Below are 18,656 nucleotides of genomic sequence, written 5' to 3'. Positions count from 1 at the left end.
CAGGAGATATCAGAATGATATATAGCACTAGAGTGCCTCTGCTGCAGCCCTTGAAGTCTTCTATCTTCTTTAAAATAGCTCTTCTTTGGGCTGCTGGAGCAGCCCTGCCTGTTAGCTGCCTGCACTGCAGGCACCAATTTACAAACTGAGCTCCTCTGCACGGAGGCGGTGTTATAGAGGAGGCGGCGCTGAGCATCTTGGGAACAGTCAAAGCTTTTAGCCTGTTGGTGCCTTGGATCAAGATCCTACTCTACACCCCGATGTTATTCCCTGTAGAATACCAGTGTACCCCGCTGCAGAAATAAGATTTTATATAAGTTATTTAAGGTGGGATTCTGTTGTGTTACACTAATTATAAATATTTTGGCAAAAAAACGCAGGCTTTGCTGAACTCAAGGCGACATTAAAAAAAGCCTTTGCAAACTCCAAATATAAACACATACAAGGAAGCAACGATATTTGCAATTAATATTGCTATGCTCCCTTACAGATACTAGCTTTGTCTACAGTAGGGAGGCATTTTTCATTGTAAATCCAGATTATTCCCGGGGATGGAGGCTGCTAAAAAGCTCCATATGTTGAGGATATTGGACTAGAAACAGCAGGGACAGCAGTACTATTATATCTGCTTCTGACACACTGCCCCTCCAGGCCACGCCTCTTCATGCACATACTTCTTGCTACTGGCTGGAGATCCACACTGTATGCAAATAAGAGCTCGCTCTTTGAATACGGATTGGTGGAAGTCATTAGAGAGGGCGCGGCTATCCTGGAGGTGTACAACATCTTCTAGACATTGCCCAGACGGAAAGGGAGACAGGAAAGAGTCTGTACGGTATGTGGCAAACCTGATACGATGATATCATAAAAACATTTCTGTGTTTCTTCTGCGGGGTTTTCATCAGCGCAACTCTACAGCCCTCTATCAGACAGGACATCTGCTATCAAAATCAATTTCTTCTTGCTACACTACGTTATGCTCCAGTGGGAAAACTTTCTGTAACACAGTATACATGCCTTTGCAGATTTCTGGATTTCACTGAATTATTTAAAGGTAAGTACAACCTATTATCTCGATACAGAACAATCATAGATATAGATGCTACATTGCTTTTAAGTATGTTGCCTGCATTTACAGTGACTTTGCAGAGTACTGGAATGAGTTGTGGATTTGTATCTGACGTGTGTACGTTATGTGATTTATTGTCTGCATTCAGCTCTTTTTAAGAGTTACTAGCCATGCTCTAAATTTAGGCTGAGGATCCAGCAGGGAGGTGGAGAGTTACAATTTATTTGGATTTACAGGTTTTTTTCATTGCCTGCTATGGTGCCTGGAGTCTGCTCATTATTTGGCTTTTCAATACATTACAGCTGTTGCAGATCTGAGCTAACAATGTGATTAGCATTTCAGTTCTAGCTCTATAAGAATAAGTCCTGGTGTGTTAAGAGCTGTTTTTCCCCACTGTGAATATGGCATTTGCACTGTAACTTGTAGAGGGGGGGTTCTTGTTATGTTATTGTCTGCTGTGTATTTTGTGTTTTAGAAATATTGTTTGTACAATTTTTCATCTTTTATGTTAATGTTTATTTTTCTAGTTATGCTGGGAACTGAAATTTGTAAATAATTAAAAGAATAATCTCTTGATGTACAGTATGTGTCAATGTAGTGCTTGTGCATGATGTATTTGTATGTGTGTGTATTTAGTGCATGAATGCTTGTGTATGTGTTTTATTTATTGTACAATGTTTAGCATTGTTCCTACACTGGACTGGGGCCATGGGTTTGCGATCCAATCCAATGCCCTATCTTTATGGTTTTGCATTTTCTCCCCATGTTTGTATGGGTTGTCTACAGGTATTCTGGTCTCTCCCTCATTATCCAAGTACATACAGTTAGGTTAATTGTGTGTGTTTTGTATAGGTGTCTGCGTGGATGGGAATATAGATTGTAAGCTTATCTGGGAAAGGGACTCATGCATTGCTATATTCCTGTCGTAGGCCTTGCACCTATGCTAATTCTGTTATTTACAGTATTTACCATGTTTTCTCAAACCTTTTGACTATGCCTCGTACTTACCTACTCTCCTGAATGTCCGGGGACACTCCTGCATTTTCAGGTGGCTCTCCCGGACTATGGTAAGTATAGACCAGTTTCTGGCATGCTGCTTATCCGGGATGATAACGGCATTCAACGCAAATCGCATCACTGTGAACTTGCCTCCTGCTAAAAATGGTGGGTTTGTACAGTGGGAGGGGACAACAAATTATGTGATCGTGGTGCCAAGCCCCCTCCTTAGCTTTGATGCCAAAAGTTAGACCGTTTCGTCTAGTTTTTGAATAACGTCAAACTTAACGTAAATAGTATTGAAAAGTGTTTGTGTGAAAATACATTGGTGTTTTATGGAAATGCTTTAAGTACAGAGTTGTAGGGCGGCATAATTGAAGCACCCACAATGTAAACTGTTGGGTATTCTTTAATTTGTGGTCTATTGCCAGTTCTGTGTTTACAAGCTTTATGGAAAAGACCAAACGCACTCCAGGTTTTAAGTATGCCCATAGCTCAGCACAGATGGTTAAATCAAATTGACTGAGGTACATATTATTAAGTAATCTGTGGCTAAGCATGGATATACCATACTTGCCTACCTGACCCTCTCCATGAGGGAGAAAATGCTCTGTTCCTGGACTTTCCTGGTAATGTATGATTGCCATCACCTGTGGTGAGCTAGTTAATTGATAAGAAAGGTGTTTCACCACAGGTGATGGCAATCATACATTACCAGGAAAGTCCAGGAACAGAGCATTTTCTCCCTCATGGAGAGGGTCAGGTAGGCAAGTATGGGATATACTTAAAACCTGGACTGTTAGGGTGCCTTGGGGAGTGCGTTTGGAAACCTCTGGAATAGACCAAAGTGTCCTTTTTGAGAGAGCTCAGTTTTGAATTTGTACAAATTGGTTTTAAACGATCAGTTGCAGATAGTTGTCCTTATTTATCAATGAATGATAAATTTCACTGTGAGTGATAAATTGAACCAACCAATCTACTCCTAACTGTAAATTTTCAAACCTAGCCTGTAACATGGAAGGTCGGAGCGGATTGTCTGGTGCAATTTATCACTCATTGATAAGTAAGGGCAAGTGTCTGGTTTTCCAGCATGTATAACAAGTGAAGTCCATTATGTACAGCAGGAGTGGGGAACCTCCGGCCCGTGGGCCGTATAAGGCCCGCAAAGCCATTTGTTCCGGCCCACCCACTTGTGTCAGCAAGACACGCCGCCGCTCAGCCCGGCGGCATGTCTCGGCTGTCAGCGCAGGGAGGAGAGCGCAGCTACATGGCCGGTGGCGGGTAGGATCTCAAACCAGCTGCTGGTTCGTGAGCCAATCAGGAGCCGCCGCTGCCGGTCCGCGAGCTCTGACTAGCTCACGAACCGACGGCTGGTTTCAGATCCTACACTCCGCCGCCACCGCCCCACATAGCTGTGCTCTCCTCTCTGCCCTGGCCCCCTGACAGCTGAGACACGCCGCCGCTGGACGGAGCAGCAGCTGTGAGTAGCACAGTGGGGTGGGGGGGCACTGTGGGGGAATTTGTGGATCTGGTGCTGTGGGGGCATTTGTGGATCTGGCACTGCACTGGCATATGTGTATCACGTCCCATTTTAATTGGCCACACCCATTTTTTGGCATGCACGCACTCAGTACCTTTAAGGAGCATAACTACTGGGGGGCAGGGTAATACTATCCCTTTAAACGGGGACACTAATGAATTACACAGGTTCTGTGGCTGGCTGACTTCAAGCCTGCATTTCATCTGGTTTTTATCAGCCACAGAACCTGTGTACACCCTGCACCCATATTATTAAGCTTACTCCTCTGGTTACTCCACGCCATATTTTCGCGTTGGCCAGCGGTGCAGGCAGAAATCGCTGGGATTATGGCACGGTGGCTATTTTCCTGGACATCTGCACATGTGCAGTAGAGAAGGGACCTGGGCATGTGCATTAGCTTGTCAGTCTACTGTGCTGACAGAGTGGAGGGGGCGCACATGAAGCCTGCACACACGGGTCCACTCCTCTCATAAGCCACCCCTGGTGGTGCAGCATATACTGCTGGCTTTCTTTCTAATCCTAGCACCATTTTAGGATGGAAATAGCAGTGGAACATTTATGGAAAAAGTGCTTTAGGTTTAAAACCAATCTCTTGTTGTATCCATATATTCCAGTGAGTGTGCTTTGTGTTGAAAACCTGCAGTTTACTTTGCATATAAAGTAGGTTGGTAACCTATTTATTATATATATATATATATATATATATATATATATATATATATAAATAAATTTCCCTGCCATCTACATGTTTGATAGAACCTATGATCGGATGAGGTATCTAAGCGTCCTCCAAGGATAGGATTTTACAGTGAGTAAATGCCATTACTCCAGGATGTCCCAAAGCAAGCTAATCGGGTGAGGAACTATCAGAAGAAACTGCTCCAAATATTCACACAAAAGTATGGAAGAGATAACATTTCGTAAAGGTGTGTATAGATGGGAAGCAGTTGGCTTCCCGACGTACGGGATCCCGTCGGTCGATGTACCGACACCAAGATCCCGTAGGACGACGCAATCCCTGTGTCTGGATACCAACACCGTATGGGATGCTGGTGTAACAATACCGACATCCCGATCGTCCTGACAGCGAGACGCGCTGGTGTCCTGCCTTTGGGCAGAGGTTAGGTTTAGGCAGGAGAAGGGGGGTTAGGTTTATGGTGAAGGGCCGGGAAGGTTAGGGTTAGGTATCAGGAAATCATACTAAACCCGTACAGATAACCAGGTAGCTGCCCTGCATAACTGTTCCACAGATGCACCTTGTCACATAGTCCAGGAAAACCCAACAGCCTTCCCCATATGGACTTCCTTGGCAGCGCATAACAGCCCTGTTCCTGCAAGAAATAATCCTGTGTGTAGCTCAAAAACATGGCTGCCATATACCAAGCACATGTTTGCCACAGGTTAGTGCCACCATATACAGTCCTGTTCTCAGCAATGGTGCTGAGACAAAGTTGAACACAGGGCAGATGTTGCGTGTTTTCGATCTGCACACACAACTCTGATTGCTGATCAGTCATACGCATTTTCCTTGCAGATGAAAGGGTGTAACTGGGTCATATCTGGTCACCGTCATATAGGGGAAGATACAGTACTGTAAGTTAAAGCTTGTTCTTTTATACAATAATTTAAACTTTATTGCTAAACATAGTTGTTAAAGAATTAGAAACCACTTAGCAAGTAGAGAGACAGAAGATATTAACTGCAAATGAATGTCCCTATTTTTTTCTGCTATTCTAGCTGACAGCTATTCAAATAAACACCTATTAACAGGTGTTGACAATAACACCATGTGTGAATCCATCATTGAGTATATGACAAGCATGAAAGTGGTAATTCATGATAACTATATAAACATTGACTACATTCAAGGTTAAATTGCAGCAAGGAAACAATATCAAGTTTTGAATGGCATTTGCCGCAGTATTACTGTGGAACATTTGTGAGATGCCCGGCCAATAAAAGTGAAATACTATCATATCCATTATAGTAGTGATGATTTTAGGGGCTTGGCTTTGTGATATGAAATATGGTTGTTTAAAAGTATTGGAGAGGTCCTATTAGTTACATAATGTAGAGTGACCATATTATCCCTTTTACCTGTGACGCTCATGGATTACACAGGTTCTGTGTCTGATTAAAACCAGCTGAAATGTAGGCTTGAAGTCAGCCACCCACAGAACCTGTGTAATCCATGAGCGTTCCAGGTGAAAGGGATAATATGGTCACTCTACATAATGGATATATTCGTAAAGGCAGTCAAAATATGCTTGCATTTAATGTTTGCTTCAAAACAATATACTGTATTTGCCGGCGTATAAGACGACTGGGCGTATAAGACGACCCCCAACATTTCCACTCAAAATATAGAGATTGTTATATACTCGCCGTATAAGACTACCCCCTTCCACACACCAAATAAAACGTAAAAGAACATCAGATTTGTGACATACTGTATATTATGACCTGATAAGAGATTTGGATAGGGAGTATTTATCAAGGTATGCATAAGAAGGGGGGAGGGGGCGAGGAGAAAGTTGTAAAATGTATAAAAGTAAATCCCTGTGTGCATTTAGTGTTACCGGTTTCACATGAGTGCCATTAGTATTAGTATTAGTGCCATTACAGGACCTGTCATTGTCACCATTGTACGGCCACAACGCGACTGCAGCGCCTCCGGCCAGTCCCTGCATCTCCCTGTAATTGGCACTAGTGACCCACCGCGGTCGCACTGGATATCGCGCGATACTGAATGGTGAGTAGAATGAGGTGGGCGGGCATCGGGAGGCCACTATGGGCACCGGGCGAGTATCGGAAGGCCACTATGGCAGCTATGTCTATCCCAACTGAAGTGCACCCGGCGTATAAGACGACCCCCCCACTTGGAGGCATGTTTTTCAGGGCAAAAAAGTAGTCTTATACGCCAGCAAATACTGTAGTTCTGAATATTGGTCCCTATTCAGTATCGCAGCAGTACAATAATCGCAATTGCGCAATTTTTGTACTACTGCGCATGCGCTGTGTTTGTAAAGTGGGATCGCATACCGGAATATCACACCTTGATTGACAGTGGGGGGCGGCGGTGGATCGTTCTGGGGTAGTGGTCTGGCCAACGCAGGTATTCCAATGGGAAAAAAGGCTGCGAAGGCAGGGGGCATCCAAAGTTGCTGTGACTGCAATTAAATTGCAGTTGCAGCTGCTGGGCGGCACAGACAGCATGTTGGGTGGCCTTGCCCTGCGCTGGGCGGCACCCAGCATGTGATAGAAACTATAGCAGATTCTGCAATCGAACCTGAATCGGGTCCATAGTCACCAATTTCCAGAACACTCAATGGGGCAAATGTTATGGATCCCCCAGATGTACCATTGTGGGATCGCAAAATATATCTGTCATGGTTTCTATGGGCATTATCCTGTAGTAGTCTATGGGTTACTAATTTGCAAATTTTTACAAAAAGGGATCCTCTAGTGACAAATGCACCAGCAGATAGCCGCACATGCTCAGTGTGCACTGAGGACTGGGACCAGGAAAGAGCATTATAGCTTTGTTATTACACTGCTTCCCGCTCTAAGCCAGGATGGGCTCTTATCCTAGCAAGAGCAGAATAGTAAATTTACGTGAAAATATTCTTTTTCACATTATGCAATTTAAAAAAATAAAAATTATCATCACATCCTAGATCGCTCAGCACACATCTCCCCCGTGTGTATGGGGCTTTAGTAAATAGACTACTCGTGTCGCTTTCAAACATGTGACATGGGAATTTGCCTGGTATAACAAGCCGGCACATTCCTGGGTCTCTGCTCCATGACCCAGGTTGTTTCCTATGACCCATGCAGAAATCCTGGGTTGATGCGCGTTCACGTGAAAAAACCAGAGATGTAGCTGCATGTGTGAAAGCGGTATAACTCACACAGGGCGGGATGTATTAACATACATCGCCGCCCCTCGCCGGTTACCGCAGCGATGTTGATCGCATATGTACTAACATATGCGATCAACATCGCGATGCGGTGACGGAGGCCCCCCGCGATACCTGTTAGGTGGTCTGCGGGGGGTCTCCGTCACCTCCCCGGGGTCCCTACACTGGCTAGATGCCGGGAAGCAGCAGCAGGCTGCCCCCGGCACCTCCTCCTCCCCCCTGCAGCCGGAAGGACGTCCGGCTGCGTTGCTAGGGGGAGGAGGACACTACCTTCCGGGTCCAGGGCAGCCTGGAGGAAGGTAAGCCAGGGGGAAGGGGGGTCGGCGTCTGCGGCGGGGGTCGACGGTGTCGGCGGGTTGCGGCGGTCGGCGAAAAGAAGCCCATAGGCTTCTATAGGGTTTCGCCATCCAGAGATGGCGAAACCCTGGACGCCGAAAATATGAAAATGCAGTAAATATGAAAATGCAGTAAAACCCCCGTTTTCGGGGGTTTTACCGCATTTTTGCTTTAGTACATCCCGCCCACAGTCTCCAATCCAGTTGAGCCCTTTATTGCTGTGACACAAAAATATTTCTTTCTATACTCCAATAAAGAAACACTTGATTTAAAAGCGTAAGTCATACCTCCCAACATGACCCAGTCACCCACACAGGACACAGCCCTTTCTTGGTTCTCATCCTACTTATCTAATCGCTCCTTCAGTGTTCGTTTCTCTGATTCCACCTCCTCTTCGCTACCTCTCTCAGTTGGAGTACCGCAAGGCTCAGTCTTGGGTCCTCTTCTTTTTCTCTATCTATACCACATCTTTCAGATTTCAGTATCCTCTGTATGCAGATGATACTCAAATCTACCTATCCTGACCAGATTTGTCACCATCTGTATTGGACCGTGTCACTGAATGCCTTTCTGCCATTTCATCTTGGATGACATCTCACCACCTCAAACTTAATATTTCCAAAACAGAATTACATATATTTCCACCGGCCAATAGTAGTTCCCATCCTGATATCTCTATCACTGTTGATAACTCCGTAATCATCCCTACCCCACAAGCTCGCTGCCTAGGTGTCATTCTTGACTCTGAACTGTCCTTTGTTCCCCACATTCAATCTTTCTCAAAATCATGTTACATACATCTAAGAAACACATATCCAACATACGACCATATCTTGCACAAGACACAGCTAAAACTCTGATCCATGCTCTCATTATCTCCCGCATTGATTATTGTAATAGTCTCCTGACTGGTCTTCCCAAACATAGGCTCTCACCACTACAATTCATTTTGAATGCAGCTGCAAGGCTAATCCTCGCTAGACGTTCATCATCCGCAGAGTCGCTCTGTTAGTCGTTCCATTGGTTACCGGTATTCTACCATATTATATATAAAATACTTTTACTTACTTACAAGGCTATTAACCAAACTGCACAAACATACATCTCCTCACTCATCTCAAGATATCTTCCTAACCAACCTTTTCGCTCTGCACAAGATCTACATCTCTCATCCACACGTATTACTTGTTCCCACTCAAAATTACAGGACTATATCCGGGCTTCACCCACTCTGTGGAATGCCCTCTCCCGTGCAATAAGACTCGCCTCTAGTCTCCAAACCTTTAAACGTTTCCTAAAAACTCACCTCTTCAGACAAGCCTATCAAATTCCAGACCCATCCGCATAAACCTTCAATGTTTCCCTATCGAATTACATCCTCTCTGTACAGAACACGTAACCTCACATATTTTGTCTTTCTTTACCCTCATACCCTCCTGACCCTTTGCCAAAATTGCTGGGTGATCGTATCCTACAACCCATTAAGAACCTAGCAATCTGGTGGACCATTATGCAATAGGTAGTATCTATCCTTGTGTATCAATGCCTATTTCCCTATAGATTGTAAGCTTGCGAGCAGGGCCTTCCTACCTCTATGTCTGTCAGTTTTTACCCAGTTTTGTTGTATTACTGTTGTTCTAATTGTAAAGCGCAACGGAATATGCTGCGCTATATAAGAAACTGTTAATAAATAAATAAATAAATAAATAAATGACCCTGTCCAGGAGGACAGAATGCTCTGCTCCTGGACTTCCCTCCTAATTTATGATTGCCAGCACCTGTGCTGAAACACCTTTTCTTATCTATTAACCTGTTCAAAACAGGTGCCGCGAATCATAAATTAAGGGAACAGTTCAGAAGCAGAGCATTTTGTCCCTCAGCATCATGTTGGGAGGTATGTAATGGAATATACACTGCTCAAAAAATAAAGGGAACACTAAAATAACACATCCTAGATCTGAATGAATGAAATATTCTTATTAAATACTTTGTTCTTTACATAGTTGAATGTGCTGACAACAAAATCACACAAAAATGATCAATGGAAATCCAATTTATTAACCCATGGAGGTCTGGATTTGGAGTCACCCTCACAATTAAAGTGGAAAAACACACTACAGGCTGATCCAACTTTGATGTAATGTCCTTAAAACAAGTCAAAATGAGGCTCAGTAGTGTGTGTGGCCTCCACGTGCCTGTATGACCTCCCTACAACGCCTGGGCATGCTCCTGATGAGGTGGCGGATGGTCTCCTGAGGGATCTCCTCCCAGACCTGGACTAAAGCATCCACCAACTCCTGGACAGCCTGTGGTGCAACGTGGCGGTGGTGGATGGAGCGAGACATGATGTCCCAGATGTGCTCAATTGGATTCAGGTCTGGGGAACGGCCGGGCCAGTCCATAGCATCAATGCCTTCGTCTTGCAGGAACTGCTGACACCCTCCAGCCGGATGAGGTCTAGCATTGTCTTGCATTAGGAGGAATCCAGGGCCAACCGCACCAGCATATGGTCTCGCAAGGGGTCTGAGGATCTCATCTCGGTACCCAATGGCAGTCAGGCTACCTCTGGCGAGCACATGGAGGGTTGTGCGGCCCCCCAAAGAAATGCCACCCCACACCATTACTGACCCACTGCCAAACCGGTCATGCTGGAGGATGTTGCAGGCAGCAGAACGTTCTCCTTGGCGTCTCCAGACTTTGTCACGTCTGTCACATGTGCTCAGTGAGAACCTGCTTTCATCTGTGAAGAGCACAGGCCGCCAGTGGTAAATTTGCCAATCTTGTTGTTCTCTGGCAAATGCCAAACGTCCTGCACGGTGTTGGGCTGTAAGCACAATCCCCACCTGTGGACGTTGAGCCCTCATACCACCCTCATGGAGTCTGTTTATGATCGTTTGAGTAGACACATGCACATTTGTGGCTTGCTGGAGGTCATTTTGCAGGGCTCTGGCAGTGCTCCTCCTGTTCCTCCTTGCACTAAGGCGGAGGTAGCGGTCCTGCTGCTGGGTTGTTGCCCTCCTACGGCCTCCTCCACGTCTCCTGATGTACTGGCCTGTCTCCTGGTAGCGCCTCCATGCTCTGGACACTACGCTGACAGACACAGCAAACCTTCTTGCCACAGCTCGCATTGATGTGCCATCCTGGATGAGTTGCACTACCTGAGCCACTTGTGTGGGTCGTAGGGAGGTCATACAGGCACGTGGAGGCCACACACACTACTGAGCCTCATTTTGACTTGTTTTAAGGACATTACATCAAAGTTGGATCAGCCTGTAGTGTGTTTTTCCACTTTAATTTTGAGGGTGACTCCAAATCCAGACCTCCATGGGTTAATAAATTGGATTTCCATTGATAATTTTTGTGTGATTTTGTTGTCAGCACATTCAACTATGTAAAGAACAAAGTAATAAGAATATTTCATTCATTCAGATCTAGGATGTGTTATTTTAGTGTTCCCTTTATTTTTTTGAGCAGTGTGTGTGTGTGTGTGTGTGTGTGTATATGTGTGTGTATATATATATATATATATATATATATATATATATATATATATATATATATATATATATATATATATATATATATATATACCTTTACATACATATTAAAGGAAAATGAATATTATTTGAATGATATATATGATGTTTGTACATTCTGTGGGGCCGATTCAATATGTCTCCACTAGATTGCCACCAATGGAGCAATTCAATTGTTGCTCCGTTCGGGTGTGCATACAGTTGAGGAGACACGTCAGCTCGCAGCCTCGTGAGGTGCGAGATGAAATGTGCATAAACTCTGTGTTTTGGCCCTAACCTGTTCTCTTGAATTGGCTCCTACGTAAACCTTGGTTTTTGTGTCTGTTATGTGCTGAGTATGGATAGCAAAGACAATTTTATGATAATGGAAATGTGTGCTGTTAATGTCTTTTGTGGTTTACAAACAGTTGATAGTCTGTTGTTGCTTGCAAGAAAATGGTAGAAATTAGATTAGTGGATCCGGATTCCCAGGTGCAAAATATTTGGGATAGGGTTAGATCATACTTGCCTACCTGACCCTCTCCATGAGGGAGAAAATGCTCTGTTCCTGGACTTTCCTGGTAATGTATGATTGCCATCACCTGTGGTGAGCTAGGTGATTGATAAGAAAGGTGTTTCACCACAGGTGATGGCAATCATACATTACCAGGAAAGCCCAGGAACAGAGAATTTTCTCCCTCATGGAGAGGGTCAGGTAGGAAAGTTTGGGTTAGATACACAGAACAATTATTTATTTATTTATTAACCGTTTCTTATATAGCGCAGCAAATTCCGTTGCGCTTTACAATTTGAAATAACAATAACAAAATGGGTGATAACAAACGGTCATAGAGGTAGGAAGGCCCTGCTCGCAAGCTTCCAACAATACTCCACTGATTATTTAATTACAACTTGAAAAAGCAGTTTGAGCGCCACTGATTTTGTTAACACTCTAGTTTAATTACTAGCTTTGCATTTACTTGCAACATTTAAACTAAGCTACAGCAATCAATCACGTATGTCTAACTTAACTGTTCTCCTTGCATGCACAGTTTTCAATTCAACCAGACACCAAGGTCAGTTACTTTTTTTCACTTGTTAACATTCAGTGCAATATTTTCTTGTCGCCGGCTTGTAGACTCGGACCATAAAATGGAAGTGGATCATAATAGTGTTGAATAATATGGCACCTACAAACACCTATGGTCTTATCTATAACAGAAAATTATCTTTATTATAACACTGTTTTGTTTTATGTACATATGGTGGTCTCTGTGGTGTTGCCTTCACACTGTGGGCTGATTCAGAGATGTATGCAGCGGCCGTGTCCATCTTGTCTGTGCACGTGCACTGGCCGCAGTGCACGACCCTTCTCCTTGCGGTGGGCGCAAGATGATTGACATCAGCGGGTGGGGACGTGGCGTGGGGGGGTGGGGTATTCCGGGAGTGTTTTGGGGGTGGCTGTGTGACATCACACTCAGCCACTCCGATTTAAAGACATGGCGGGCCGCCTGACAGCGCAGCCAGGGGTCAACCTTAGTTCGATGCATTACCGATGCATCATGAGGTGGCGCTACACATGCTGGACGGCCCGCAACATGTGATGAGATGGACGCAGATCTGGCTGCAATTATAGTAAGAAATAAGTAGGACCAATGCTTAACATTAACTTCTTGTTCCTATTTTTCAATTTCATCTAGCTGAGTGTACTTTGTATGTATTATTTTCATCCTTTTTTTTTTTTTATATATGGCGCCACATGGGCTCCGCAGCGCATAACAAGGTACATAAACAAATGAACAAAATGAGAACAGTGACTTACAGTACACGACAACATAGGACAAGTACAGATTGAGTATCCCTTATCCAAAATGCTTGGGACCAGAAGTATTTTGGATATTGGATTTTTCCGTATTTTGGAATAATTGCATACCATAATGAGATATCATGGTGATGGTACATCAAGGGTCACTCCGACCTGTTTGCACGCTGATGTTTTTAGCAGCGCAACGATCAGGTCACTACTGTGCATGCGTATGCACCGCAATGCGCAGGCGTGTCGTATGGTTACAAAGCGTATCGTTGCTGAGCGATGGATTTAACGAAGAGTCCATTCGCACAGCCGATCGCAAGGAGATTGACAGGAAGAAGGCGTTTATGGGTGTCAACTGACTGTTTTTTGGGGAGTGTTTGGGAAAACGCAGGCGTGTCCAAGCGTTTGCAGGCCGGGCGTCTGACATCAATTCCGGGACCAGACAGGCTGAAGTGATCGCAAGGGCTGAGTAAGTTCAGAAACTGCACAAAATGTTTTTGCAGAGCTCGGCTGCACAGGCGTTCGCACACTTGCAAAGCGAAAATACACTCCCCTATAGGCGCTGACTATCTGATTGCAGCGCTGCAAAAAGTAGCTAACGAGCGATCAACTCGGAATGACCTCCATAAGTCTAAGTACTGAATGCATTCATGTTTCATATACACCTTGTACACACAGCCTGAAGGGCATTTAATACAATATTTTTAATAACTTTGTGTATTAAACAAAGTTTCTGCAGCGGGGTACGCTGTGTTCCACAGGGAATACATTGGGGTGTAGAGATGGATCTTGATCCAGAGGCACCAACAGGCTAAAGCTTTAGACTGTCCCAGGATGCATTGAGGGGCCTCCTCTCTAACCCCGCCTCCAGGCACTGTGAGCTCAGTTTTAGAGTTGGTGCCTGTATGAAGCAGGTCACTTAACACGGGGACTGCTCTAGGCAGCCCTGAAAAAGCTTTTTAGAAGACTTCAAGGGCTGCAGCACTTCATATGTCAATGTGACATACTGTTCTGTGGCTCCATCACCTCCCCAGCTTCGTCGCATACTCCCGCTGGCTCTGTTCCCGGGTACTTGCAGCGGAGATGCTCTGGTTCCTAGGCACACCACCGTAGATGCTCTCCTGGATCGCGTGGCTGCTACTAAGGGAAGAGGTAAGAGGGTCCCCCTGGCGGGACCCACCATTAAATCTCGTTCCAGTAGCGGTTTAAAGAGATGAACCGCGACGCTGGTGTGGACAATGTGACAGAGCAGGGACCCCACTATATCCACCAGGGCATGGGAGCACAAGTCGGATAGTAAAATAATTATCTGCATTGTCACTGACTGTGGGTGCCTGTATCTGCCGTGTGGATTTCACATTCAGTGTATCCCAGCTGTATCTATTACTGTATTCTGTACCCTAGGACTAGGTGCGTCAGGGTCTCATATATAGTGCTGCACAGTATTTACTGTTAAGTGTATTCTACTGTGTACTCAGTCACATCATACTGGATTTATTCGCTGGTGTTGTGCACTGTGTACGCTGTCACATACTGGGGGATTTATTCGCAGGTATTGTACTCTGTCTGGCTGTATCGTACTCATACGCTTTGCTGTTACATTCACTAAAATGCCTAACACAAAGTGCGGGAAATCCATGGACACTCCTGTATCATGCAGCGCATGCGCTAGGGATTTGCCTGAGGGGGAAGCTTTGAATGATGGTCTGTGTAATATGTGCCATACATTTCCCAGCCAGTCCGCAGCTCCTGTAACCAATCAGGAGCCAGCTTGGGCGGCGTTCTCTACTATGCTTAATACGCTTTTGACACACCTTACGTCCCCTATGGGACCTCCTGTGCCATTGCAGCCACATATTGTCCCTTGGGTAAATCCGCCCTGGGCGGACACTTTGTCTACCCAGATACAACAATTGAAGCAATCATTGGGTAGACATAAATTTAACCCACGTCCCCCTGGGGTCAAGGGGTCATCTAAGCGGGCCGCTTCCTCCTCACAATCCACTAATATTTCAGATGATACTTCTGATGAGGATGGGGAATATACTGATCCATCGGACACTGATACAGTTGCTTTTGACGAGGAACCTACAACTCAGGTTGATGTCCTAGTGGAGGCTATTAAGCTGATTCTGCAAATCAATGATGATGTATATCCCACTACTGCGTCTAAGAAACCTGATAAGTTTAAACGTCGGAAGGTAGCTAAAGTAGTACTTCTGTATTCTGACCATTTTAGTAGACGTACGTCAGGAACCCTGGTCTTCTCCAGGAAAGAAATTCTCCCTGTCTAAAAAGATGGTAGCTCGTTATCCTCTCCCTGTCGATTTGTGTAACAAGTGGGAAAATTCACCGCCGGTGGATTCCCATGTCACCCGTCTTGTGGTGTCATTTACTGTACCTGTCACCACTGTCGCCTCACTGAAGGCACCGACAGATAAGCTTGTGGAGGGATGCCTGAAGTCTATTTACTCCTGTACATAGACCCACTATAGCAGCCTCTTGGGCCGCAAAAGGTATTGATGCATGGGTTCAGGTAATAGAGGATTAGTTGCCTCAGGATATATCTGACACTGCCAGACAATATCTGTCTCCTATTACCACCAATATATTCAGGAGGCGTCCTCTGAGGCATGTGTAATGGCGGCCAAGGCGTCGACTTCGTCCATCCTGGCTCGCTGAATTCTGTGGTTGAGGTCATGGAAGGTGGTCCTGGACTCCAAAAAGACCTTGAAGGTACTTCCTGTTAAGGGAGACATCCTATTTGGGGAAGATCTGAATAAGATTGTGACTGACTTAGCGGCTGCTAAGACTGCATTTCTCCCGAATACCAATCCTTCTGCACAGAAGGCAAAGTGTACCACTTTTCGTTCCTTTCGACCTCAAGGGAAATCAAAAGGTCAGACATACCCGAGACAAGCTCATGCTCCCAAAACTACTAAGCCCAAAACAAAACAATCCTGCTTCCAAATCCTGCTGCATGACAGGGTGGGCCTCCCCCTGGGGGATCCCAGGGTGGGAGGCTGACTTCTGCAGTTCACCCAGGTCTGGTTAATGACCACTTCAGATGCATGGGTGCAAGAAGTCGTCTCACGGGTATGCAGTCTCTTTCAAGAGACGTCCCCCTCGCCAGTTCTGCACAACGGTTATTCCTTTGGTCCCTAAAAAACAAAATTGTACAGATAGGCGTAAGTGAATAGCATCTCCTCTATAAATGCATGTGATGCAGACTTTTTATATTAAAAAGCTTTTTCAGGAATCCGTTCCAGGCTGTTTGCACTATGATCTCATATTGACCTCATTATCTCAAGAAAAGAGAAAGGTGATCGTGCAATATTGTTTTTTAAAAATGGAACAAATTTCTTTTTACATCACACTCACAATAAAAAAACAAGCATATCACCACTTGAATGGTACAGTAGATGGGGTACGTCTCTCCCTCTCAGCCAGAGGACACCTTCTGGATGTTCCTTAAATCAGAGTCCAACCAGTCAGTAACAGATGCAGTTCTCTGGAGGGGTCCCCCAAACAATCCAAGGCCACCATGTGCTTTACGCATTTCGGAACTGCGTTCTTCAGACCCGTTGAAGGTGCAAGCTCTACACCTGGTTGTGTGTTCCTTCCTGGATACAGGAGTGGTAGTGCCGGTACCCCTGTCCCAGAGAGGCGAAGGATACTAGTCGACCCAGTTTCTAGTCCTGAAACCCAATGGGTCTTTCCGGCCTATACTCAACCTCAAATCACTGGCCAAATTTGTAAGAGTGTCCAAGTTCCGTATGGAAACGCTGCACTCGATTGTACTGGCCATGGAACTTGGAGATTATATGGTATCCCTGGATATACAAGATTCCTATCTGCATATACCTATTGCCATATCGCATCAGCAATATCTGCGGTTTGCTATTGGCAACCTTCATTATCGGTTCCAGGCTCTGCCGTTTGGACTGGCCATGGCCCCTCAGATCTTCACCAAGGTTATGGCCATGATGACTGCTCATCTGCGTCATCAGGGAATCGGGTTCCTGCCATATCTGGATGACTTGCTGATCCTGTCAAACTCCAAAGATGTCCTCCTCCGTCATCTACAACTGACGGTAAACTTCCTACAAGCCCACGGGTCGCTCGTCAACTAGAAGAAGTCCTTGCTGGTCAGAGCATTGTGCACCTGGGGGCACTGCTGGACACACAGCCAAAGACTGTTTCTGTCTCCAAAGAAAGTCCTGAAACTTCATTACAGGATCAGATACTTCCTCTCTCACCCAAGAGTGTCGATACACTCGGCGATGCAAGTACTAGGCCTCATGGTGTCGGCTTTTGACATGGTAGAGTTTGCTCAATTTCATTTCCACCCTCTACAGAGGTTAATCCTTTCCAAGTGGGATGACCTGCCTCATTGGATCAGGTCTCAAATGATCTCCTGGACTCCGGAGGTTCGTCTGTCATTGAACTGGTGGCTACAGGACCAACAGTTGAGCAGGGTCCGTCCCTTCTGGATCCCCAACTGGGTCCTACTGACTACGGACGCCAGTCTGAGGGGTTGGGGCGCAGTGCTGGAGCAACACTCTCTCTCCAGGGTCGGTGGACCAAGGAGGAATCTCTCCTCCCGATAAACATTCTGGAATTGCGGGCAGTGTTTAATGCTTTTACTCTTGCCCTGCCTCTGATACAGAACAGGCCTGTTCAAGTACAGTCAGACAACACCACCACGGTAGCATACATAAATACATCAAGGTGGCACTCAAAGCCGCATGGCAATGATGGAAGTGTAAAAAATCCTTCGTTGGGCGGAACGCCATCTGTCAGCAATATCGGCAGTGTTCATTCCGGGAGTCCTCAACTGGGAAACGGATTTCCTCAGTCATCAGGACGTACATGCCGGAGAGTGGAGTCTTCATCAGGAAGTCTTTCAACTCCTAGTGGTCAAGTGGGGTCTACCAGATGTAGACCTGATGGCGTCACGACACAATCACAAAGTTCCGGTCTTCGGATCAAGAACGAGGGATCCTCAAGTAGCGTTCGTGGATGCACTGGCAATTCCATGGAATTTTTCGCAGCCCTACATGTTCCCTCCAGTGTCATTTCTGCCCAGGGTACTACGGAAGTTCAAACAAGAAGGAGGAATACTACTTCTGGCCGCTCCAGCGCAGCCCAGACAGCATTGGTTCTCAGACCTGCAGTGTCTATCGATAGAGCATCCTCTTCTACTTCCTCAACGCCCAGACCACCTCGTTCAAGGCCCTTGTGTCTACCCAGACCTGGCCAGACTGGCTTTGATGGCGTGGCTCTTGAAGCTTCACTACTGAGGGCCAAAGGATTCTCCGAGGCGGTTATACAAACTATGTTGAAGACCTGCAAACCGGCTTCTGCACGGATTTATTATAGGGTCTGGAATTCTTACTTCACCTAGCGTGCTGCTAAGAATTATGATGCTTCCAAGTGTAGTACTTCCAGATTTATGGCTTTTTTA

The 18,656-nt window shown here is 45.5% G+C and overlaps 1 protein-coding gene across 1 annotated transcript in view; it reads left to right on the top strand.

Moving 5' to 3' along the window:
- The first annotated feature begins 787 nt into the window (after window positions 1–787).
- The window catches only part of TIAM2 (TIAM Rac1 associated GEF 2), a 1,049,207-nt gene continuing 1,031,338 nt past the window's right edge, over window positions 788–18,656 (top strand). Inside the window, exon 1 of the mRNA XM_063917712.1 lies at window positions 788–1,054. The gene's annotated coding sequence lies outside the window, so the exon portion shown is untranslated. The remainder of the gene's footprint in view (window positions 1,055–18,656) is intronic.

Source organism: Pseudophryne corroboree, chromosome 4 (genome assembly GCF_028390025.1).
Source record: "Pseudophryne corroboree isolate aPseCor3 chromosome 4, aPseCor3.hap2, whole genome shotgun sequence".
NCBI lineage: Eukaryota > Metazoa > Chordata > Amphibia > Anura > Myobatrachidae > Pseudophryne > Pseudophryne corroboree.
This window is presented reverse-complemented; position numbering and strand designations above follow the sequence as displayed.